The sequence below is a fragment of the Tamandua tetradactyla genome, chromosome 2, assembly GCF_023851605.1.
Source record: "Tamandua tetradactyla isolate mTamTet1 chromosome 2, mTamTet1.pri, whole genome shotgun sequence".
Taxonomy (NCBI): domain Eukaryota; kingdom Metazoa; phylum Chordata; class Mammalia; order Pilosa; family Myrmecophagidae; genus Tamandua; species Tamandua tetradactyla.
This window is the reverse complement of record NC_135328.1, coordinates 133,578,559-133,605,659: the sequence shown is the minus strand read 5'-3', so window position 1 is coordinate 133,605,659 and position 27,101 is coordinate 133,578,559. Positions and strand designations below refer to the sequence as shown.

General features: G+C 36.6%; 1 long non-coding RNA gene and 1 other non-coding gene across 9 annotated transcripts in view; both read right to left on the bottom strand.

The window, feature by feature from the left end:
* LOC143673945 (uncharacterized) overlaps positions 1 to 27,101 on the bottom strand; it is a 129,265-nt gene that overhangs the window by 23,648 nt on the left and 78,516 nt on the right. For 5 of the 8 annotated variants that reach the window (XR_013170765.1, XR_013170764.1, XR_013170771.1 and 2 more), the window contains one exon: positions 22,438 to 27,065. This is a non-coding gene — a long non-coding RNA (uncharacterized LOC143673945). Of the gene's footprint in view, positions 1 to 19,222; positions 19,529 to 22,437; positions 27,089 to 27,101 lie in introns of those variants that run through there. The other 3 variants (XR_013170766.1, XR_013170767.1, XR_013170768.1) reach the window with 3 other exon arrangements.
* Positions 19,433 to 19,548, bottom strand: LOC143675129 (U5 spliceosomal RNA). Its single transcript, XR_013171373.1, has one exon. It is a non-coding gene; the product is annotated as a U5 spliceosomal RNA (small nuclear RNA).

Genomic DNA, 27,101 nt, shown 5'->3' with positions numbered 1-27,101 from the left:
AGGGAGAAATGATCAAAGTCCCTGTGGACAAGACTTCGGGCTGAAAAGTTGTTATATCCTTGAGGCAGAATAGTGAAGGTATACTGCTGGCCTTACCAGCTGAACATAAACTGTTTCTGGTGGTCCTTGCTAACAGCTATTGATAAAAAAAAAAAAGGATTTTCCAGATCAATAGCTGCATACCAGGTACCAGGGGATGTATTGATTTGCTCAAGCAATGATACTACATCTGGAACAGCAGCTGCAATTGGAATCATCACCTGGGTGAGCTTATGATAATCCACTGCCATCCTCCAAGACCCATCTGTTTTCTGCACAGTCCAAATAAGAGAGTTGAATGGGGATGTGGTGCATCTTTCAAGTCCGTAAGAGTGGCAGTAATCTCTGCAATCCCTCCAGGAATCTGGTATTGCTTCTGATTTACTATTTTGCTAGGTAGGGGCAGTTCTAGTGGCTTCCACTTGGCTTTTCCCACCATAATAGCCCTCACTCCATGAGTCAGAGACCCAACGTGAGGATTCTGCTAGTTGCTGAGTATGTCTATTTCAATTATACATTCCAGAACCAGTGAAATAACCACAGAATGGGTCCAGGACCCATTGGACCCACTGTGAGATGGACCTGAGCTAAAACTCCATCAATCACCTGACCTCCATAAATCCCCACTCTGACTGGTGGACAATAGTGACATTTTGAGCCCCCTGAAATTAATGTCACTTCTGAGCCAGTGTCTAATAATCCCCAAAATATTTGATCATTTCCTTTTTACCAATGCACAATTACCCTGGTAAAAGGCCATCGGTCTCCTTGGGGAAGGCTTGGAGGAAGATTAACAGTACAAATTTGTGGCAGTGTAATAGAGTTCTCCCCCAAAGAGACCTGGCTTACCCCTCATTCAAGGGGCTCTGGGCCTGTAAACTATCGCAAGTTTGGAAATTGATTAAGGAGCCATGATTCTCTGTTTTTTTAATTCAAGTTAGACTGTTGTTCACTTGAACTCTTCTACTTATGGCTTGATCAAGCTTAATCAAGCTTAATCAAGAATTTAGTAGATTGCCTATTTATTTTACTTCTAGGTACCCCTCAATCTACTAGCCAGTTTTTGTGAGACTTTAGTCACAATTCTTGAATTAAAGAGGTGGGGTGAGGGGTCATGGAAAGAATTGGAAGTGTCTTCCAAGCCAATTACCTCAGGGCATTCCATTGCAGTTTCATCTGGTGAAACAAAATCAATCCCTCCAGACAGGAGTGAGGGCTATTCCCCAGGGGAGGTGGTTACAGGCTTAGCCAGTTAATCTCATCACATGGAGGTTGAATGGCAGACTCCTCAGGGAGGATTGGAGTCCAGGAAACTGTTACCTCAAAATGCAATATATAAAACATAAATGTATATATATAAACATAACTGTATAATATGTAAACATGAATTCATAAAACATAATGTATAAAGCACAATATGATTATAATATTTATGTTTTACATATTGCATTCTGTATAAAAGGCTATGCTATGCAGCATTTTTCAGACACATCTGGCCATTATTCTCGACTCAGCAAGTATTTATTGTCCACCTACTCTGCAGACACTGTGCTAGCTACCTTAAAAGAAGTATTATCCCAAATATAAATAGGTGTTGTTATCAAGGTCAAATCAATTTGAGAAACCTGGAGTTAGAGTTAGGTGTTCTTGATTGCAGGGCTTTTCAGCACATTTAAGATGTTACTACAATTTGAAAAGTTCTGGGTGAGGGACCTTGTATGTATGCAACATTTCCTCACCTAATAGATCTGGGAGTATTTTTCCCCTGAGGAGCCTATTTTAAGACCAAGATTGGGCAAACTACACACTGGGAAACCTGCCATAAATGACACCAAGATAACAATATCACAGTTTCACAGACTTCACCCATAGGGAGCTACACTCAGAAAAGACGCAGGGACAAAGGCGCAGATAACTACAGCACGCAAATATGCTGAAATACAGACAACTTACAAGATTGTCTCTTGGCAATGTCTATTAAGCATAAATCTCAATGGACTGAGTTGATATCTTCACAAGTATGGATTAGAAATTCTCTTTTTTAAGCTACTATTGTTTCTCTCTGCCAAACACTTTACAATATGAACTTTCATCTAACAGAAGTTCTGCAGAGGGGAATATGATTCTCATTTTACATGAAGCTGATATCTTGAAGACGTGTGTGTCCTGCTTAATGTAAGACACCTCCAGGGAAGACCTGGCTCCAGCTGGAGCTCCACCCACCCCCACCTGTCAAAAAGTTTGCATTTCTCGATGCCCCGCAGCAGCCGACCCACCCGCCCTCCTCTTCCCCTCTTTGTCCGCCGGCCCGCCGTGTGGCGCCCACGCCCCACAGCAGCCGACCCGCCCACCCTCCTCTTCCCCCTCCTGCTCCAGCGGCTCTCCAACCACCACGGTGCCCTCTTCCACCTTCACCAGCTCCTCCGCCACCGGCCTCGACAGCCTTGCCACCCTCACCTTTCCTCCTCCAGAACAGCTACTGGGGGAGTGGAGACAATACAGAGCAGCTCCCGGAGCCATGACGGAGATCAAAGGGATGGCGTACCCCATCCTGGAACGGCTGACTGTTTGGGAGAACCAGCTCCGGTGAGATCACCGAGAGGCGCGGGCTTTCCTGGGTGGGACGGCAAGCGGCCAGAGTCCCTCCCTTCCTCCTTCCCAGGCCAGCTGGCAGAATTAGACAGGCGGTCCCCTTGGGCCGCGGCGGCTGGCACCCCCACCACACGAGGCCGCCCGGACCAACTGAGAGAGTTGGATCGGAAATCCCCAGACTGCGGAGAACAGTGACCGGGGGGTCCCTTCCAAACACGTGACTCCCCGGTCCGGCTGGGAACAGTGGACTCTCCCGGGCTGCGACAGCTGGCGCCCTCCCGCCACGTTGGCGCCCCAGGCCGACTAGGTAATTCGGCCGGAAACTCCCCCGTGCTGCGGCGGCCGGCGACCCTCCCCGTGTTCGGAACCCTGGGCCGAACATCTTCCAAGATGCTTTGGCTGCCGAACCTCCCCTACGGTGAGAATTTTCCAGAGTTAAAGGACCCACAGCAACTTTCACTGGTGGAACCCGTAGACAAACGTGTGCCACGAGCGCCACCTACTGGGCAGGATAAGAAAAACAGAACCCAGAGATTTCACAGAAAAATCTTTCAACCTGCGGGGTCCAACACCCAGCGAAATCTGACTAAATGCCCAGACGCCAACAGAAGATAATGGATCATGCTCAGAAAATTGAAAATATGGCCCAGTCAAAGGAACAAACCAATAGTTCAAATGAGATACAGGAGCTGAAACAACTAATGCTGAATATACGAACAGAAATGGAAAACCTCTTCAAAAACGAAATCGATAAATTGAGGGAGGACATGAAGAAGACATGGGCTGATCAAAAAGAAGAAATAGAAAAACTGAAAAAACAAATCACAGAGCTTATGGAAGTGAAGGATAAAGTAGAAAAGATGGAAAAAACAATGGATACCTACAATGACAGAGTTAAAGAGACAGAAGATAGAATTAGTGATTTGGAGGATGGAACATCTGAATTCCAAAAAGAAACAGAAACTATCTGGAAAAGAATGGAAAAATTTGAACAGGGTATCAGGGAACTCAAGGACAATGTGAACCGCACAAATATACGTGTTGTGGGTGTCCCAGAAGGAGAAGAGAAGGGAAAAGGAGGAGAAAAACTAATGGAAGAAATTATCACTGAAAATTTCCCAACTCTTATGAAAGACCTAAAATTACAGATCCAAGAAGTGCAGCGCACCCCAAAGAGATTAGACCCAAATAGGCGTTCCCCAAGACACTTACTAGTTAGAATGTCAGAGGTCAAAGAGAAAGAGAGGATCTTGAAAGCAGCAAGAGAGAAGCAATCCATCACATACAAGGGAAACCCAATAAGACTATGTGTAGATATCTCAGCAGAAATCATGGAAGCTAGAAGACAGTGGGATGATATATTTAAGTTACTAAAAGAGAAAAACTGCCAACCAAGACTCCTATATCCAGCAAAATTGTCCTTCAAAAATGAGGGAGATATTAAAATATTCTCAGACAAAAAGTCACTGAGAGAATTTGTGACCAAGAGACCAGCTCTGCAAGAAATACTAAAGGGAGCACTAGAGTCAGATACAAAAAGACAGAAGAGAGAGGTATGGAGAAGAGTGTAGAAAGAAGGAAAATCAGATATGATATATATAATACAAAAGGCAAAATGTTAGAGGAAAATATTATCCAAACAGTAATAACACTAAATGTCAATGGACTGAATTCCCCAATCAAAAGACATAGATTGGCAGAATGGATTAAAAAACAGGATCCTTCTATATGCTGTCTACAGGAAACACATCTTAGACCCAAAGATAAACATAGGTTGACAGTGAAAGGTTGGGAAAAGATATTTCATGCAAATAATAACCAGAAAAGAGCAGGAGTGGCTACACTAATATCCAACAAATTAGACTACAAATGTAAAGCAGTTAAAAGAGACAAAGAAGGACACTATATACTAATAAAAGGAACAATTAAACAAGAAGACATAACAATCATAAATATTTACGCACCGAACCAGAATGCCCCAAAATACGTGAGGAATACACTGCAAACACGGAAAAGGGAAATAGACTCATATACCATAATAGTTGGAGACTTCAATTCACCACTCTCATCAATGGACCGAACATCTAGACAGAGGATCAATAAAGAAATAGAGAATCTGAATATTACTATAAATGAGCTAGACTTAACAGACATTTATAGGACATTACATCCCACAACAGCAGGATACACCTTTTTCTCAAGTGCTCATGGATCATTCTCAAAGATAGACCATATGCTGGGTCACAAAGCAAGTCTTAACAAATTTAAAAAGATTGAAATCATACACAACACTTTCTCGGATCATAAAGGAATGAAGTTGGAAATCAATAATAGGCGGAGTGCCAGAAAATTCACAAATACATGGAGGCTCAACAACACACTCCTAAACAACGAGTGGGTCAAAGAAGAAATTGCTAGAGAAATTAGCAAATACCTCAAGGCGAATGAAAATGAAAACACAACATATCAAAACTAATGGGACACAGCAAAGGCAGTGCTAAGAGGGAAATTTATTGCCCTAAATGCCTATATCAGAAAAGAAGAAAAGGCAAAAATTCAGGAATTAACTATCCATTTGGAAGAACTGGAGAAAGAACAGCAAACTAATCCCAAAGCAAGCAAAAGGAAAGAAATAACAAAGATTAGAGCAGAAATAAATGAAATTGAAAACATGAAAACAATAGAGAAAATCAATAAGACCAGAAGTTGGTTCTATGAGAAAATCAATAAGATTGATGGGCCCTTAGCAAGATTGACAAAAAGAAGAAGAGAGAGGATGCAAATAAATAAGATCAGAAATGGAAGAGGAGACATAACTACTGACCTCACAGAAATAAAGGAGGTAATAACAGGATACTATGAACAACTTTATGCTAATAAATACAACAATTTAGAGGAAATGGACGGGTTCCTGGAAAGACATGAACAACCAACTTTGACTCAAGAAGACATAGATGACCTCAACAAACCAATCACAAGTAAAGAAATTGAATTAGTCATTCAAAAGCTTCCTAAAAAGAAAAGTCCAGGACCAGACGGCTTCACATCTGAATTCTATCAAACATTCCAGAAAGAATTAGTACCAACTCTCCTCAAACTCTTCAAAAAAATCAAAGCAGAGGGAAAACTACCTAATTCATTCTATGAAGCCAACATCACCCTCATACCAAAACCAGGCAAAGATATTACAAAAAAGGAAAACTACAGGCCAATCTCTCTAATGGATATAGATGCAAAAATCCTCAATAAAATTCTAGCAAATCATATCCAACAACACATTAAAAGAATTATACATCATGACCAAGTAGGATTCATCCCAGGTATGCAAGGATGGTTCAACATAAGAAAATCAATTAATGTAATACACCATATCAACAAATCAAAGCAGAAAAATCACATGATCATCTCAATTGATACAGAGAAGGCATTTGACAAGATTCAACATCCTTTCCTGTTGAAAACACTTCAAAAGATAGGAATACAAGGGAACTTCCTTAAAATGATAGAGGGAATATATGAAAAACCCACAGCTAATATCATCCTCAATGGGGAAAAATTGAAAACTTTCCCCCTAAGATCAGGAACAAGACAAGGATGTCCACTATCACCACTATTATTCAACATTGTGTTGGAGGTTCTAGCCAGAGCAATTAGACAAGAAAAAGAAATACAAGGCATCAAAATTGGAAAGGAAGAAGTAAAACTATCACTGTTTGCAGACGATATGATACTATACGTCGAAAACCCGGAAAAATCCACAACAAAACTACTAGAGCTAATAAATGAGTACAGCAAAGTAGCAGGTTACAAGATCAACATTCAAAAATCTGTAGCATTTCTATACACTAGCAATGAACAAGCGGAGGGGGAAATCAAGAAATGAATCCCATTTACAATTGCAACTAAAAGAAAAAAATACCTAGGAATAAATTTAACTAAAGAGACAAAAAACCTATATAAAGAAAACTACAAAAAACTGCTAAAAGAAATCACAGAAGACCTAAATAGATGGAAGGGCATACTGTGTTCATGGATTGGAAGACTAAATATAGTTAAGATGTCAATCCTACCTAAATTGATTTACAGATTCAATGCAATACCAATCAAAATCCCAACAACTTATTTTTCAGAAATAGAAAAACCAATAAGCAAATTTATCTGGAAGGGCAGGGTGCCCCGAATTGCTAAAAACATCTTGAGGAAAAAAAAGAAGCTGGAGGTCTTGCACTGCCTGACTTTAAGGCATATTATGAAGCCACAGTGGTCAAAACAGCATGGTATTGGCATAAAGATAGATATATCGACCAACAGAATCGAATAGAGTGCTCAGATATAGACCCTCTCAGCTATGGACATTTGATCTTTGATAAGGCAGTCAAGCCAACTCACCTGGGACAGAACAGTCTCTTCAATAAATGGTGCCTAGAGAACTGGATATCCATATGCAAAAGAATGAAAGAAGACCCATATCTCACACCCTACACAAAAGTTAACTCAAAATGCATGAAAGATCTAAACATTAGGTCTAAGACCATAAAACAGTTAGAGGAAAATGTAGGGAGATATCTTATGAATCTTACAATTGGAGGCAGTTTTATGGACCTTAAACCTAAAGCAAGAGCACTGAAGAAGGAAATAAATAAATGGGAACTCCTCAAAATTAAACACTTTTGTGCATCAAAGAACTTCATCAAGAAAGTAGAAAGACAGCCTACACAATGGGAATCAATATTTGGAAACGACATATCAGATAAAGGTCTAGTATCCAGAATTTATAATGAGATTGTTCAACTCAACAACAAAAAGACAGCCAACCCAATTACAAAATGGGAAAAAGACTTGAATAGACACCTCTCAGAGGAGGAAATACAAATGGCCAAAAGGCACATGAAGAGATGCTCAATGTCCCTGGCCATTAGAGAAATGCAAATCAAAACCACAATGAGATATCATCTCACACCCACCAGAGTGGCCATTATCAACAAACCAGAAAATGACAAGTGCTGGAGAGGATGCACTGAAAGAGGCACACTTATCCACTGTTGGTGGGAATGTCAAATGGTGCAACCACTGTGGAAGGCAGTTTGGCGGTTCCTCAAAAAGCTGAATATAGAATTGCCATACGATCCAGCAATACCATTGCTGGGAATCTACTCAAAGGAATTAAGGGCAAAAACTCAAACAGACATTTGCACACCAATGTTTATAGCAGCGTTATTTACAATTGCAAAGAGATGGAAACAGCCAAAATGTCCATCAACAGACAAGTGGCTAAACAAACTGTGGTATATACATACGATGGAATATTATGCAGCTTTAAGGCAGAATAAACTTATGAAGCATGTAATAACATGGATGGACCTAGAGAACATTATGCTGAGTGAGTCTAGCCAAAAACTAAAAGACAAATACTGTATGGTCCCAATGATGTGAATCAACACTCGAGAATAAACTTGGAATATGTCATTGGTAACAGAGTTCAGCAGGAGTTAGAAACAGGGTAAGATAATGGGTAATTGGAGCTGAAGGGATACAGACTGTGCAACAGGACTAGATACAAAAAACTCAAAAATGGACAGCACAATAATACGTAATTGTAAAGTAATCATGTTAAAACACTGAATGAAGCTGCATCCGAGCTATAGGTTTTTGTTTTGTTTTGTTTTGTTCTCACTATTATTACTTTTATTTTTTTCTCTATATTAACATTCCATATCTTTTTTGGTTATATTGCTAGTTCTTCTAAACCGATGCAAATGTACTAAGAAACAATGATCATGCATCTATGTGATGATGTTAAGAATTACTGATTGCATATGTAGAATGGTATGATTTCTAAAAAAAACGGACAGCACAATACTACCTAATTGTAATGTAATTATGTTAAAACACTGAATGAAGCTGCATCTGAGCTATAGTTTTTTTTTTCTTATATATTTTTGTATTTTTTAATTTTATTTTTATTTTTTCTCTATATTATTTTATTTCTTTTTCTAAATCGATGCATATGTACTAAGAAATGATGATCATACATCTATGTGATGATATTAAGAATTACTGATTGCATATGTAGAATGGAATGATTTCTAAATGTTTTTAGTTAATTTTTTTTAATTAATAAAAAAAAATTAAAAAAAAAAATGGAAGAAGCTCATGGCACCACTGCTGGCCCATGACCTCAGCCCCCTCCTTTCCCAGCATGACACAGAACCCGCCTGTGCTCCTATTAAGGGCCTTCCAGTCATGTTCCAGAGGGAGCAGAAAAACCACCTTGTGCACATGCTGGGGTGCTGGCATCACGGTGCCAATCTACCAGGTGGCAGCCTGAAAGACTGAATCAGGGAACTCATCTTGGGATGACCTGCCCAGAACTTGCCCTGTAGGCTGAACTACCAGCACACAGCTAAAGCAGTATAAGAAACAATTAAATCAAAGCCACTTCCAAAGGATTACAGACTATAACACATAAAATAGAGATGAACGAGAGGGGTGAAAATATTATATAGGAAATAGAGAGGACATTCAGATTTCTGTGAAAAAAGGAATTTCTAAGGAAAGGAGCTAGCACCAGGCCAGGATAAGAGACAGGCTCAGAAAAGACTGAGAAGATCCTGAACTTTACATGTGCCTTAAGCCAATCTTCTTGAGAGGAGGCTAAATGCTGAACAACACCAGCCAATGCAGAGCCAATTTGCAAACATTAAAAACATTAAATTTGCCCACATTAAAAAAGGTGTTTTTTTGCTTTGGTTTGTTTGATTAGCTCTTAGCACTAAAGGAAATCTCCGTCATATCAGTGGCTGCATATAAATTTAAGGAACACAGCTCAAGGACTAAATCCCATTGTCAACATATTAAAATATTCAAATGTACAGTTTACAACAAAAGATGACAAGATATATATGGAAATGATGGCCTAGGCAAAGGAACAAGATAAAAATCCAGAAATCATCAATAACAGATCAAATTGTGGACAGAACAAAGACCTTAAGGAAAATGATCTTTGATATGCTCAAAGAGATCAAAGAAAACACAAAAAGAACTAAAGGATATCAGAAAAATGATGAATGAATAATAAAAGAATCTCAATAAAGAGATGGAAATTTTAAAGAGAAACCAGAAACTGGAGCTGAGGGTACAGTAACTGAATGAAAAATCCCTTAGCAAAGTTTCACCAGCAGATTTGATCTGGAAGAAGAAAGACTCAGTAAACCTGAAGACAAGAAAAATCAAATGATTCAGGGCTGAGGAACAGAAAGAAAAAGGAACAAAAAAGAAATAACAGAGTCTCAGAGACCTGGAGACACTATTAAGTGTCCCAAAAGGATAAGAAAGAAAGGGGCAGAAGGAAGATCAATTCAAAGAAATAATGGCAAAAGAAATAAAATCCAAAATTTAAAAAGACATAAATATGCACATTCAAGAAGCTAAGCAAACCTCAAACAGGTTAAATTCAAAGAGAAGCACACCAAAACACATAGCACTCAAACTGATGAATGGCAAGGACAAGGAGAAAGTTCTGAAAGTACAAGAGAAAAACAAAATATTAGAGGCGTGGCCAAGATGGCAGCTTAGTAAGGTACGTGCCTCTTAGTTCCTCCTCCAGAGTAACCACTAGGTGAACAGAAACAGTGCAGAACAGCTCCCGGGGCCACGGCAGGGAATGGACACACAGCGTACCCCAGTCTGGACTGGCTAGTCTGACTGCGAGACTCTGCTGCGGTGAGATCCCCGAGCGGCGCGCGATTCCCCAAGCAGCGGCAGCTTCTGACTCTCAGGCGGAGCTCCTCCCTCCCTCCTTCTCAGGCTGGCTGAGAGACTCGGAGAGGCAAGTTTCCCAAGCCGCGGCGGCCGGCGCCCTTCTTTTGCGGGTGGCTTCCTTGGCTGGCTACGAGTCTCGGATCAGAGGGCTACCCAAGCCGCGGTGGTCCTCCCCCGTGGGCGGTTCCTGGTCCGGTGGTGAATTCCCAAGGCCGTGGTGACCGACGCCCCTCCCCCGCAGGCAGCTTCCTAGTCCGGTGGCGAATTCCCCAGGCCGCGGAGGCCGGCGACCAACGCCCTTCCCCCGTGGGCGGCTTCCTGGTCCGGTGGCGAATTCCCCGGGCCCGCTGCGGCCGGCGACCGACGCCCTTCCCCCGCGGGCAGCTTCCTGGTCCGGTGGTGAATTCCCCGGGCCCGCTGCGGCCGGTGACCGACACCCCTCCAGGGAGAGGAGGGAATTTCCGACAGTGGCAGGGACTGGGTCCAAATAAACACCAATAGGGGAATTAATAAAGGAGCCACAGGGTCCCCTCAACCCACGGCGGCTGACGCCCCCACCACGTGCGGCCCCCCGGACCAACTGAGAGAATTGGATCGGAAATCCCCAGGCCGCGGAGAACTGTGACCAGGGGGATCCCTTCCAAACACGTGAGACAAACGTGTGTCACGAGTGCCACCTACTGGGCAGGATAAGAAAAACAGAACCCAGAGATTTCACAGAAAAATCTTACAACCTTGTTGGGTCCGACACCCAGGGAAATCTGACTAAATGCCCAGACGCCAGCAGAAGATAACGGTCCACGCTCAGAAGATTGAGAATATGGCCCAGTCAAAGGAACAAACCAATAGTTCAAATGAGATACAGGAGCTGAGACAACTAATGCTGAATATACGAACAGAAATGGAAAACCTCTTCAAAAATGAAAGAGAAAAACTGCCAACCAAGACTCCTATATCCAGCAAAATTGTCCTTCAAAAATGAGGGAGAAATTAAAACATTCTCAGACAAAAAGTCACTGAGAGAATTTGTGACCAAGAGACCAGCTCTGCAAGAAATACTAAAGGGAGCACTAGAGTCAGATACAAAAAGACAGAAGAGAGAGGTATGGAGAAGAGTGTAGGAAAAAGGAAAATCAGACATGATATATATAATACAAAAGGCAAAATGTTAGAGGAAAATATTATCCAAACAGTAATAACACTAAATGTTAATGGACTGAATTCCCCAATCAAAACAATATATTATGTACAAGGAAGCCCCAACAAGATTATGTGCCAATGTCTCATCAGAAACCATGGAGGCAAGAAGGCAGCAGTACAAAATATTTAAAGTACCAAAAGAACACAATTGCCAATTAAGAATTTTATATCCAGTGAGATTTTCTTTAAAAAATGAGAAAGAGATTAAGAAACCCCCAGAAAAAACAAAATCTGAGGTGATTCAGCACCATAGACCTATCCTACAAGCAATTCTAAAAGGAGTTCTTCTGACTGAAAGACAGGTCACTAGGCAGCAAATCAAAAAGGAAATAAAGACCTCAGGTAAAAGTAACCATACACATCATTATAAATGCCAATATGATTATTTTGTATTTTTTGCTATACAGTTCTACTTCCAACTTAACAGTGTTAAAATACAATGTGTAAAAAGTAATGATAAAATGATGGTGTAGGCCATTCCATGTACAAAGATATAATATGTAGCAAATACAAAAATATGGGACACAAAAGGTAGGAGAACAAAGTATAAGTATGCTATTGAAGATACCCTGACATCAAAACAACAAACTATTATAGATTTAAGATTTTAAATTTTAAATCCATGGTGTATTAGCTAGGGCTCTCTAGAGAAACAGAATCACCAGTAGATATCTGTAGATATAAAATGTATAAAAGTGTCTCAAAGAACCATGGGGATGTATAGTCCAAGTTCTGTAGGGCTGGCCACAAGCTGAGGTACTCAATGAACTCTCAGGAGAAGCTGGCTGGGCAACTGTGGGAATGTAAGGGTCCAAGGTCTCTAGGACAGGCTGCAAGCTAGTAACTCAGATGCAGTTCCTCAATGAACTCTCAGGAGAGGCTAGGAGGACAACTGTGGGAAAGGAAGAGGTCAAAATCCATACGGCAGGCTATGAACCTGGCGAACTCTACAGGAGAGGGTCACAAGCTGAAGCAGGAAAAGTGACTGTCTCTTCTAAAGCCCCTTAAAAGCCTTGCAGTAATTCAATTAAGCATCACTCATTGCAGAAGACAGTCCCCTTAGCTAATTACAAATGCAATCATGTGTGGATACAGCCAAGATATTAATGATTTAAATCCTTGAAATATCTTTATAGCAACAGACAGGCCAGCACTTGCCTGACCAGATGACCGGGCACCACCACCTGGTCAAGTTGACACACATGAACCTAACCATGACACATGGTAATCACAAAGAAAATAAATGAAAATTATATTCAGAGAGAAATGAGAAGGAAATCAAGATGGTACAAAAGAGAAAAGCAAATAAATATGGAAGTAGGCACTAACAGAGGAACTGAGAGTCAAGAAAGGTAAGACAAAGACAGAAGAGCAAAATGACAGAAGACAGTCAAGCGTTATCAGGAGATATTTTAAATGCAAATGGATTAAACCCAATCAAAAGCAGAGAATGGAAGAACAGATTAAAAGCATGACCCAACCATGTGCTATTTACAATAAAGCCACACAAAATTCAAAAATATAAGTAAGTTGGAAGTGAAAGGAAGGAAAAAATACATACCACGTAAGTAATTAGAAAAGCAGAGCAGGGGTGGCTATAGTAATAAAAGATAAAAAAGATTTCAACGCAAAAAACTGTTACAAAGATAAACAAGGTATTAATATATTGATAAAGGGGTCAATTCAACAAAGAAGACATAACAATTATAAAAGTATATGCACCTAACAGCAGAGCCATAAAACATATGAAGCAAATATTGACAGAACTGAAGGGAAAAACAGATGGTTCTACATCTATCAATACTGCTTTAACATGGATAGAATATCAGGAGAGAAGATCAGTAAGGAAATAGAAGACTTGAATGATACTCTAAAACAGGCATATAACAACATATATAGATACTCTAAAACAGGCATATAATAACATTTGGTTTTATTGATTCTTCTGGTTTTTTTATTATTTCCTTCATTTATCTACACTCTAATCTTCAGTACTTCCTTCTTTCTAATTGCCATGGGTTTAGTTCTTTTTCTAGGTCCTCCATTTTGAGGTTAGGTGTCTGGTTTGAAATCTTTGTTTTTTGGAGTATATGCATTTATACTGATAACATTCTTTCTCAGCAATGCCTTTGCTGCATCCCATAACTTTTGGCATGTTCTTGTTGCATTTTCATTTCCCTCAATGTATTTCCCAATTTCCCTTGCTTTGACCCATGGTTGTGTAAGAGTATGTTGCTAATTTCTGTATATTTGTGGATTTTCCATTTTCCCCTGTTATTGATTTTGGCTTCATTCCATTATGGTCAGAGAAGATACATTACTTGGTTTCAATATTTTTTTAATTTATTGAGATATGTTTTATGACTTTACTTTTGATGTATCCTGGAGAATGATCCATGTGAATTCTGTTGTTATCTGTTGAAGTATTCTATATATGTTGTTATATGCCAGTGTAGAGTATCATTCAAGTCCTCTATTTCCTTACTGATCTTCTCTCTATTCTCCACTAAAACAAACAGAGGCTTTGAAGAAATGGCTGATTATCTAGGGCTGCAGCAAGGAAAGTGTAAAATGAGCCTTTACAATCCTGCTGTACCAAAAAACAATGCTGTCCTTAAAGAATAATGGGAATGTGTCAAAAGGACATACAAGCCATCTTGCAAGGGATCCCAGTGGGCAAAGGTTAGGCCATATGAACACTAAAATAAAAAATGATAGTAACAAATTATGACCCATTAAGCAAAACAGAAAATTAGGTATCTCTACTGAAATAAATAAATAGAAAGTCTGATGAGGAACAAGATATTTATATATCTCAAAGTGCCTACACATAAAATACTTACTAGTTACAAAGACAAAAAGTGTAACAATATGTGGAAAATATTTGAAGACACCAATTTAATCAAGTGATCAATGATTATCATCAGTAATGGGACAAAATAAAATCCTGTGTCACCAGGACACAATGTCACTTTTGCATTATGCCTGCCAAAGATGCATAACTTTGATCATGAGAAATGTGAGACAACTCCAAATTGAAGACCACTAAGAAAACAAAAGAATGTTCATTTTCATAAGTGACACAATCATAAATGTTGAAGACTGCAAAACTGTTCCTGATTAAAATAGTTTAGACACTTGACAACTAAATGTAACATGAGGTTTTGCTATAAAAATATACTCTTGAGGAAACAGGTGAAATTTGAATGGGATTCTGTGCTGTTCTGAGACACTTATGTACCCCCAGAAAAGCCATGTTCTTTTAATCTAACCTTGGGGGTGCAGGCACGTTGTGGGCGGGACCCTTTGATTAGATTAATTCCATGAAGATGTGACCCTTGCCATTCAAGGTGGGTCTTAATTAGTTTACTGGAGTCCTTGAAAGAGTTCATGGAGAGAGAGAGTGAGAGAGCAAGAGAGAAAGAGAGGGAGAGCACGAGAGAGAGAGAGGACTAGAGCTCAAACCCAGCTCAGAGAGCAGAGCGATGAAACCAAGTGACAGGCATTTGGAGATGTCTGGAGACAGACAAAAGATCAGAGAGGAAGCCACTGGAACCAGGAACTGAAAGCAACCAGGAGCAAAGGGCAAACAGACAGCGCCATGTGTCTTTCCATGTGACAAGGAAATACCAGACATGGTTGGCCTTTCTTGAGTGAAGGTATCCTCTTGCTGATACCTTAATTGGAACATTTTCACAACCTTAGAACTGCAAATTTGCAATCCAATAAATCCCCTCTCTAAAAGTCAATCCATTTCTGGTATTTTGGCAGCTTTAGCAAACCAAAACTGAGTTTTAGGATTAGATGGGATTCTTGTATAAATGATAATTCCTGACTTGGGTATTTGTACTGTTGGTATATAGGAGATTGACATTGTTTATAAAAAATATATACAAAAGTATTCCAGGGTGATGGGGATCATTTCAGGAATACATTCTTAAGTGGTTAATTGGTTGTGGGGCACTGTTTTATATTACTTGCAAGTCTTAGGTAACGTTGAATTATTTTTTAATTTTTAATTTCCTGCCATCTGGAAATCAAAAAAAGTTTTCTATTAACTCATGAGAGAACAGGAAAAGGAAAATAGAAATTGAGAAATTTCTAGAATAAAAAAAAAGGAAACACTAGACATCGGAATGTATGAGAAATATTTAATACAGTGGCCAGGTAGCCATAGTGTCAAACACCATTATCAATAAAAATTAAGAATTAAAAAAAATTCAACTTTCTAACTCAAAAAGCTAGAAACAGGAAAATGAATAAAACCAAAAGAAAACATGAGGTAAGAAGTAAAGATAGAAGCAATTAATGAGACAAATAAGAAAAATATGAGCTAAATTTAAAAACCAAAATCTTGGTTCTTTTGATAAGAAACATGAAATAGACCAATCACCAGATAATTTAATCATGAAAACAGGGGAGAGAAGACAAATAAATGGAAATGTTTATGGACTAGAAGGCTTTAGTTGGCAGTACTTCCCAAATTGCTGAATACAGATTCAACATAATCCCACCTGGCCTAAATACAAACCACACAGGGAAACTCAAGGGATAGAAAGTAGATGAAACAACCATGAAAAAAAGAACAAATTTGGAGGACACACCCTTTCTGTGTTCTAAACTTACTACAAAGCTGTAAATAATCAAACAATGTACAGGCATAAGGATATATATATATATATATATGAGAATCTAAAAATAAATCCTCATGTTTACGGTCAACTTGATTTTCTACATTGTCAAGACAGTTCAACTGGAAAAGAACAGGCTTTTTAAGAAATGGTGCTGAGACAACTGGATGTCCACACACAAAAGAATGAAGCTGGACCCCTTCTTCATACAATATAAAAAATTAACTCAAAGTAGATCAAAGACCTAAATATAAGACTTAAAACTATAAAACTCTTAGAAGAAAATAGAAGAATAGATGTTTGTGAGATTGGGTTAGGCAATGTCTTCTTCAACAGTACAATGAAAATATAAGCAAAAAAGATAGGTATTTCAGCCTTCATCAAAATTAAAAATGTTTGTGCTTCAAAAGACACTATTCAAAAGGTAACCTACAGAATGGGAAAAAATTCTGCAAATTATATATCTGACAAGGAATTTTTATCTAGACCATAAAAAGAACTTCTTCAGCAATATTTAAAAAGACAAAAAACTCTATTAAAAATGGGCAAAGAATATGAATAGATTTTTCTCCAAAGAAGGTATACAAACGGCCAATAAACACATAAAAAGATGCTCAACATCTGTATAAACAGTGCAACTTTTCTGTAAGTTTTAAATTATTTTAAAATAAAATATTTAGAAAAACTCAATGACCATAAATTGAACTGTACTGACATATAATTTGTTCATGTTCATTTTATGTTCCCAATGGGATCTTCTTCATAGCTCACCCATCATCTCACTGATTTCACAAATATTTACTAAACATCTACTAAATGTCAAGGAACAATACAATGGTGAACAAAAGAGAGCATCACCGGCCTCATGGAAATTTCAAATCAGTGGTGGGTGTAGGTTTGGCAGGAAAGACACGAATAGGCCTTACACAGAAATGATATACAATTGTAAGAAGTTCCACAAAGGAAAAAATAAAATAAAAGGAGCATTAGTCAGCGTCTAGGAAGTTCGGGGAAACTTCCTAGTAAGAGATAGCTTAGTATAAGTCTGTGGTATGGAATTAACTAACAGGGAAAACTATAGACTAGACTCCAAATTTCTCATCTGTTGCCACAAATGTTCAATTTGTGTAAAAAGGTTGTTAAAATCCTCATTTTGGTGGGAGACTGAAGAGAGTGTTGGAGATCGGGGTGCACGACTGCCATCTAGTGGTAATTTGAGCAAATCCCTTTCAAGTAACAAGGTGGGAGAGGGGGGCAACGGATTGCAACAAATTTAGAACTATTATATAATGACAAAAATTTTCAATCTCAGCATTCCAAAGGTAGCATTCTCTTTGCAATTAAAAACATAATATAAATATAGTAAACTGTTTAAGATCATTTGATTGTGAGAAAACTAAACATTTAACAGTCACCTAAAAAATACCTATGAAAAGCACAGCTTGAAAAAAACAGAAATTATCATTCTACCCATGCCCTTGGGTTTGTCGATGAACAAAACTTCTACCAGGTACATTCGCTAAAAGCTAAGACTTAAAACACTACCCAAAGAAGCATGCCCTATTTAAAAAAATAGGCAATAAACTACTCTCAATATTTATTTGATGATTTCAAAAGTGTATGACAGTTAAATAAATTCTTCCAGATGAAGTTTCCACTGCAAATGTATTTTCTTTAGATATTAAGATCATCCCTGAAATGAATACAAATTGAACTTGATGACAATATTAACTAGTTAAAATTTCATTAAAATGTTGAGTTCTAGTTTACTAAAATATTGGTCTCTTCTTTCTTCTGTTGATATTAAGAAATATAAGGTTTGTTTTATGTTACATTAACCTTAACATACCAATGATAGACTTAGATTGAAAAAAAAAACTCATAACAGACAAATTCCTGTCAGAATCTGGGAGGAATTTCAAAGTAAATGAAGTAGGACTGAAAAAAATCCGATGCAGACTGTGCCTCATGATACAAGGTCTTCCTGAAAAAAAATACAAGATGAAGTTTCATAATCTTTCCTGCACCACCGACAGACACAAAGCATATTCCAACCAAAAGACTAAATGAGTAAAAATGGAACCATCTTTCTCCTTTGTACGGATACTGATAAGTGAGGTAGCCAGATCACTGGCTACCACATTCTTCATTCTTCTACCATTCTTCATTCTCCTCGCATTCTTCACTTTCTACCATTCACTGAGCAACTTTATGAGAAACATCGCTTCCACTAATTCAAAAAACTAAGCTGGGTGTGATTAAATCAAAACATTTTAATGACAAAAAAGATGCTCAGAGATCTTGTCTGGCTCCAGAATCCATACTAGTCAATTATCCAGTGTTTTCAAACTGATCCACGGAATGATTATAAAATGAGTTTTAAAAACCATTTGAAAGTGAAGCGGAGGGGAGGCCAGTAAGTGAAGCACCTTTGATTTAATGTTGTATGCTTTAAGTTTTATATATTTTTAAATATATTGTGTGTGTTTCTATATTTTGGATTCCGCAAAAACAACAAAAGTATGACACTATTCCCTGAAGTCCCTTCAATAATGACAAATAAAGGAAACAATAAAGAAGCACAAAAATAGAAAGTATTACAAAAACAAAGCAACAGATATGTATCTACTATGAAAATAATTTTAAGTAGGGTAAAGAACCATTATCAAAAGACAAAAGGGTAAGGTGGGCCACAGTGGCCCAGTAGTAAGAGTTCTCACCTGCCATGCTGGAGACCTGGGTTCAATTTCCAGTGCCTGCCCATCAAAAAACCAAACACAACCTCTATTTACAATAAATAGTAGGTAATGACATACCAGAAAAATTCAAACTAAAAGAACAGAGGTTCACATTATTAATATAAAAACAGAATTCAGCTCTTAAGAGCTAGTCTGATATACCAAAGAGAAAAAAACAGAATTCAGAGCAAAAGATTCTGCATGGGATAAATGTAGTTATTTTATATTCTTAAAGGGTACAAACAAAAGGAAAATGAAAAAGTGACAAACTGTGTGCTAAATAACACTGCAAATGGGAAAAAAGTTTTTTAAATGATGTCAGAAACACAAAACTAAAAAACTGTTTAATTACTTTTTTTTTTCATAGTGAAAACCTTAGCTTTATTAAAGAGTTACTGAATGGAAAAACTGATTTTCACAGCCCCAAACTTTTAAGTCAGGCCTTAATACCTTATTTTCAACAGTCATAACAGCCTTATTGATTTAAGGCCTCAAAAAATTTGTTCAAAACTCAGACTTGTTTCTCTCCACGGAAATCTTTAGTAAAAGACAAAAGATTCATATGATCTGAAAAGAAACCAAAGTTAAATTACTTTGTTGTTGTTGTTGTTGTGTTCAACATTTATTTAACTCAGTCCTTTCCTCCTATCTGTGCAATTCAACTCTTCTCAAACCTGAAATTAATCACACCCATCCAATTAGAAAGCAGAGTTCTTCCATTCTTACTCAACTTGGGTGAGAACTGCAACTCAAACTTAATCACAACTTATCTAAAAGTTCTCTGGAACCCTATAAAATACGGTTGGTTTGAACATCATGTACCAGGTAATATTCTAAGAGCTCTACATGTATAATCTCACAGAATCATTAAATTACTTTTTAAGTCTTGAACAGATATATATAGAAGGCAAAAAAAATAAGTATGCAAAAATCTGAATAATCCAATTCATATACTAATTTAACAAATGCATATTAATTATGTTGCCTTAAGAAAATATATATTTTCCAAGTATCTAAAGCAAAACTGACAAGCTATTAAGCCCTAAAAATATTATTCTAAATGAGCATAAATATCACACCTGTGAAAAAAATGGAAAAAATACCTGAAATCAATGAGAAAACTTTTAACTAAAATAATTCAACAATTAAAAATATAACAAACACTTTGCAAAATAATGTTTTGGTCAAAAAGGATACCAACATTACATATACTTAAAGACACAATCTAGATATAGCAAGTAGATCTCAATATTAAAATTTAGGGGGACACAGCATTAAGTTTTAATCAAGAGGTAATTCAAAACTTAAATGCTTTAATCAAAAAACAAAAATAAATGAACTAGAAGTTAGAAGGGGAGGAGGGATCAACCTGCAGGGAGGTAAAGGGAGAAATTAATATAAAAACAGCAATTACTCAACAAATCTTTAAAAAGGAAATCATCATGAATAATACCAAAAGTGAGGTTTTATTTTTAATTAAAAAAAAACAAGTATCAAAAAAGGAACATATATTACAGGTATCATAATCTCTGCTAATGAATATGAAAGTCTAAATGTCACTTGTATTTTTTTAATGTAAATATCAAGACCGTTTCAACAAGATGTAGAAAGCTAGGCACACTGAGTCACAGTGAACCTTCAAAAAGTTTTTCAAGGAACTTCCCCTGCTCTCCTCTCCAAAAAGGGCACCAGAATCAGACAGTTATAGAGGTGCATTCTTTCCAGACTTCATAAAACATAAATGCTACTAAAACTGCTCAAAACACAGGCATGGTGGGGGGGGGTGGGGCAGTGGGGAACGAGGGGGGATGAAAGCCTTCAAGTCTTCAAAGTTACCTGCTTCCTAAACTGGAGAAAGACAGCACTCCAAATAGAAAACTGTCTATCTCACTTAGGACCATCAGTGTAAAACCTTTAAACAAATATCATAAAAAATAGTTGTATATTAATAGATTACTTCAAATGGACTTATTCCTGAAATCTCAGATTGCGTAATATTAGGAACATTGTTAATGGCATAAAGGAAAATTTTACAATAAATTCTAAAGTAAAAAATGTAGTGTTGGGTGGGCCACAGTGGCTCAGCAGGTAGAGTAATTCTCACCTGTCATGCTGGAGACCCAGGTTTGATTCCTGGTGTCTCCCCATGCCAACAAATAAAAAAAAGGAGTGTTACAAATTATTTTCTTGTACTGCAATGCCAAATAAGTAAAAGAGTAAAACTTAATTTTAAAATTATATGACTATAAATAAGTTTAAGAATGGATAACAAAATGTTAGCAGTGGTTTCTATGCACAATCTCTTCTTTTTACTCATACAGTTTCTTCTCTAAACCAAATCCCCCATGCTAGAGACCCATTTTTTATAATCAGGAAAAGAAAATTTTATTTTACTCACTGATCAAGAAATTCACTTCTACAAATTTGTAAATAAATTACTTTAAATACACAAATATTTAGGAACAATGTTTATCTCAGCATGATTTAAAACACAAATTACTTAGAAACAATTTAAATGTTCAGCAAAAAAACACCTGGATAAATGAGTTACAGTTCTTCCATTGGATGTCCATTAAAATTTTGCTTCAGAGGAATATTTAATAATCAGAAAGAATGCTTATAATACAACTAGTTAAAATACAGAATATTAAACTATGTGAGTTATAAGCCTTCTTATAAAAAATAAATGCATGAATAAAAAATACATAGATAATTACATACATGTAAAAATAATACACTGCATTATAAAAAAGGCTACTAGGAAGCAATAAATGTTACAGTGATTATCCATGGATGATGCACTATTGATGGCTTTAATTTTCTTCTTAACATCAAGTTGTCCAAATTCTCTACCAAGTGAGTTTCTGAAGTGTGATATACATATAAGAATATTCAAAGACAAAGTGAGGAGGTGGTCAGGAAATTTAAAAATAAAGCAGGAATTTGTTCCATTGCTTTGGTTTAGTTTTAGGTACAGAATTTGATTCTTTTAAAAATTTCAAGTGATACTGAAGGTAGAGATTATTTTCTCTGTCTATGGAAATGCAGTTTTTTTCTTTTAAATAGACAAGCACTGCTCTAAAATGTATGTTTTAATTTAAAAATTAAAATATTTAATGATGTTTAAGGTGTTAAGAATACTATACACTGTTAAAGTATATATAACAGTGAATAAACAGTTAATAAAAATGCTATATACTGACAACACTATTTGAAAATTATATTGACTATTATATCAGGAATAAAAATGTCTTTATATTTTACTCTGAAGGGGCACCCAAAGTACAAATAAAATTACATTTACTTAATTGTTCTTTTTCTATGAAAATACTATGCTAGCATTATACTTACAAATTAAATAGAGAAAACACTGATTCTTTATTTGATTTGTTAATACTCTGAAAGAATTTCACTTCAGTTAGGTAATTTTTAAACATATATGAGAGTTTAAGGACACCAAACAAATGTTTCTGAGAAATATTATAATTAAATCAGCTATTATACTACCTAATCTTCCTATAATTTGATAGAATGAATCTGACTAAAGCTTTTATCCCACAAGGGTGAAGCAATTCCAACATGGATGAGTTTCTATTTTCCACATAAATAATCACAACTGGAAACAACTTTAACTTTGTCATCTCTTGAAAACTTCAGTATTCAGAAATTCCCCCTTAAAAAGCATCATCATATTCATGCTTTTAACAACTTAGAGCATTTATTACTGTATCAATTGAAACACTAGATACAGTATCTCATGGTTCAGTTGTTAAAAGCTTTCAATCTTCACAACAACAAATGACTACAATCTCTGAAATTTGGTTAACTTGTCATACATAATAAATATGTTTGCCTTCAACCCCAGCACAATGTTTTTTTATAAGCTTTAAAAAAAAGTCTTTGTTTTATAGAAAAATTTGCCAATATCAGATTAAATAGTTGAAACTTGATGTTTTAATTTTAAATTACTGATATTGGGCTTATATAAAAATATCATCTTCTGCTGTCATAATGTTTGACTTTAAAGCAATCTGACAAAAACAACTCTTAATTTTGTTTTTATTAAAGTACCAAACACAGAAGACTCAAATGAAGCTACACTTAAGTTTTTGCTGGTCTAATGCAAACTTTTTTTTAACATCATGAGAAACACAGTAGAAGAAACCAATGAAACAAAAAGTGGGTGCTATGAAAAGGTCAATGCAATTCACAAACTTGTAGGCAAGAGCGATAAAAAAACAAACATACAAATTACTAATATCAGGAATGAAACAGTAGATATCACTACAGACACCTCAGACATCAAAAAGATAATACCACACATACTCCACACACATTTGACAAGTTAAATGGACCAATTTACCCAGAAGCACAAAACTACTATCATTTACCCAATATGAAACAGATGATATTAACAGTTCTATAACTATTAAAGAATTTGACTTTCTAATTTTAAAAACTCTTGAAAAAGAAATCTTCAGGCCCAGATGGTTTAATTGGAGAATTCTACACAAGCCCTTAAAGAAAGTAAGAGGAAAGATAATTTCCCAACTCATTTTAAGAGGTCATTATTACCACGATGTCAAAAACAGATATAGTACAAAAAAAGAAAACTAAAAACTAATATCTGTGCACATAAATGCAAAAATGAACATAAATAAAAAGGCAATAATTCTTAACAGAATATTAGTGAATACAATTCAGCAATACATAAAAAGAATTAGATACCGTGACCAAGCCAGCTTTATTGCAGGGTTGAAAGGCTGGTTCCACATTTGAAAATTAATCAATAGAATACACCATATTAACAGGCTAAAGAAGAAAAATCACATGATCAGATTGATTCATGCAGAAAAAGCATTTGACAAAATTCAATACCCCTACACAATGAGAGACAATATTTGGAAACAACATATCAGATAAAGGTCTAGTATCCAGAATTTATAAAGAGATTGTTCAACTCAACAACAAAAAGATAGCCAACCCAATTACAAAATGGGAAAAAGACTTGAACAGACACTTCTCAGCAGAGGAAATACAAATGGCCAAAAGGCACATGAAGAGATGCTCAATGTCCCTGGCCATTAGAGAAACGCAAATCAAAACCACAATGAGATATCATCTCACACCCACCAGAATGGCCATTATCAAGAAAACAGAAAATGACAAGTGCTGGAGAGGAGAAAGAGGCACACTTATCCACTGTTGGTGGGAATGTCAAAGGGTGCAACCACTGTGGAAGGCAGTTTGGCAGTTCCTCAAAAAGCTGAATATAGAATTGCCGTATGACCCAGCAATACCGTTGCTAGGTATCTACTCAGAGGACTTAAGGCAAAGACACAAATGAACATTTGCACACCAATGTTTATAGCAGCATTATTTACAATTGCAAAGAGATGGAAACAGCCAAAATGTTCATCAACAGACGAGTGGCTAAACAAACTGTGGTATATACATACGATGGAATATTATGCAGCTCTAAGACAGAATAAACTTATGAAGCATGTAATAACATGGATGGACCTAAAGAGCATTATGCTGAGTGAGACTAGCCAAAAACTAAAGGACAAATACTGTATGGTCTCACTGATATGAACTGACATTAGTGAATAAACTTGGAATATTTTGTTGGTAACAGAAACCATCAGGAGATAGAAATAGGGTAAGATAGTGGGTAACTGGAACTGACGGGATATGGACTGTGCAACAGGACTGGATACAAAAACTCAGAAATGGACAGCACAATACTACCTAATTGTAATCTAATTATGTTAAAACATTGAATGAAGCTGCATGTGAGAATGATAGAGGGAGGAGGGCTGGGGACATAAATGTAATCAGAAAGAAAGATAGATGTTAAAGATTGAGATGGTATAATCTAGGAATGCCTAGAGTGTATAATAATAGTGAAATGTACAATGTACAAATTTTAAAAATGTTATTGCATGAGGAAGAACAAAGGATTGTCATTATTGCAGGGTGCTGAAAATAGATGATATCTAATACTTTAAAATGTCACATTATGTGTGAGACTAAAGCAAAAAATATTTGTTACAAAATTTATATTTTGACTAGAGCATTTCCTAATATAACTAATGTAGATAGTTTGATTGAATGTCATAAGTACTTGGAATCTCAGGTAGCACATGAGTTTTTGTTGGTTTGTCCAGAGTGATTCCCCGATGAATCCCAGAATGATTTGATCAGTGACTGGAAAAGTACTTGCAAGCCCCCTTTGGGGAATGGTGAGAGTGGGGAGAAATTCAACCTCCCCAAGTTGAATTCTTGATATTCTCACAAGCAGTGTGGACAGCCAAAGCTATAGGCTGAGCCCCCCAGTCTTGGGGTTTGTTCACATGAAACTTAAACCCACAAAAGACAGGTCAAGTCTACTTAAAATTTAGGCCTAAGAGTCACCCCCAAGAGAGCCTCTTTTATTGCTCAGATGTGGCCTCTGTCTCCAGCCAATTTGATGAGCATTCTCACCACCCTCCCCCTCTCTGCGTGGGACATGACTCCCAGGGGTGTGAACCTTCCTGGCAATGTGGGACAAAGATCCTGGAATGAGCTGAGACTCAGCATCAAAGGACTGAGAAAAACCCTAGAATGAGCTAAGAATTAACATCAAGAGACTGAGAGAACCTTCTCAACCAAAAGGGGGAAGAGTAAAATGAGGCAAAGTGTCAATGGCTGAGAGATTCCAAACAGAGTTGAGAGGTTATCCTGGAGGTTATTCTTATGCATTAAGTAGATATCACCTTGCTGTTCAGGATGTAGTGGAGAGGCTGGAGGGAATTGCCTGAAAATGTAGTGCTGTGTTCCAGTAGCCATGTTTCCTGATGATGATTGAACAATGATATAGCTTTCACAATGAGACTCTGTGAATGTGAAAACCTTATGTCTGATGCTCCTTTTAGCTACTATATCAAGAGAAGAGTAGAACATATGGAATAAAAATAAATAATAGGGGGAACAGATGTTAAAATAAATTCAGTTTGAAATAGTGGTAGGTGAAGGTGAGGGGTAAGGGGTATGGTACATATAGTTTTTTTTTCTCTCTATTATTGTTTCATTTCTTTTTCTGTTTTCTTTTTATTTCTTTTTCTAAATCGATGCAAATGTACTAAGAAATGCTGAATATGCAACTATGTGATGATATTAAGAATTACTGATTGTATTTGTAGAATGGAATGATTTCTAAATGTTTTGTTAGTTAATTTTTTTAATTAATAAAAAATTCAATACCTATTTATGCAAAAACTCTCAACAAACTAAGAATAGAAAGATGTTCTTCAACTAAATTAAAAAATGTACAGAAAACCTACAGCTAGCATCGTACATCTATAGGAGTAGCATACTTCTATAAGGAGTAGCATAAGGGATATCTTTACTGTGATGGAAGAATTCTGTATCTTGACTGCTGTGGTATGTACAAAAATCTATAAATGTGATGAAAATGAACTATATACTAATATATATACCAATATATACCAATGTCAGTTTCCTGGTTTTGATAATGTACTACAGGTAAGATATAATTATTGCAGCAACCTTAAAGAGAACATAGGACCTTTCTATAACTTTATAACCTTCTATGAATCTATAATTATTTCAAAATAAAAAGTTAAAACATTTCTTTTGGAATAACTGACGTTAAAAACTCAATTTTAAGCAGCATTCATAAAAAATCTTTAATTATATGCATTCTGGAAAAAATCAGCCAAACCCATTAAATTTTCAAAGGACTTGCCTACACAACAGTTCATTGCTCTTTTCACCAATAAATCCAAGCTTAGGACATTTCAAATTTTGCATGACAAAAGTACACATTTTGAGAACTAGAGAAAAGAAGAACATTTCAAAAATTTTTAATATATTGCCAATATATTCTTTTTTAGTTTCTGTCCTATAGTTAGGATACATGCATACCGTCTCAATTGGGGAGGATTATCTTACCATAATTAAATTGGCTACTGAACTTTTCACAGTTAATGATGTTAAACCTGAAGCAACACCTGGCCACATTCCACTGACTTCAAAGTAAAACCATGAATGATAATGATTGCTATTTATATCTGAGTTCAGAATAAGATCATATTCATTTCTGAAAATAAAGAACAGAGAAATCTAATGAAAATTA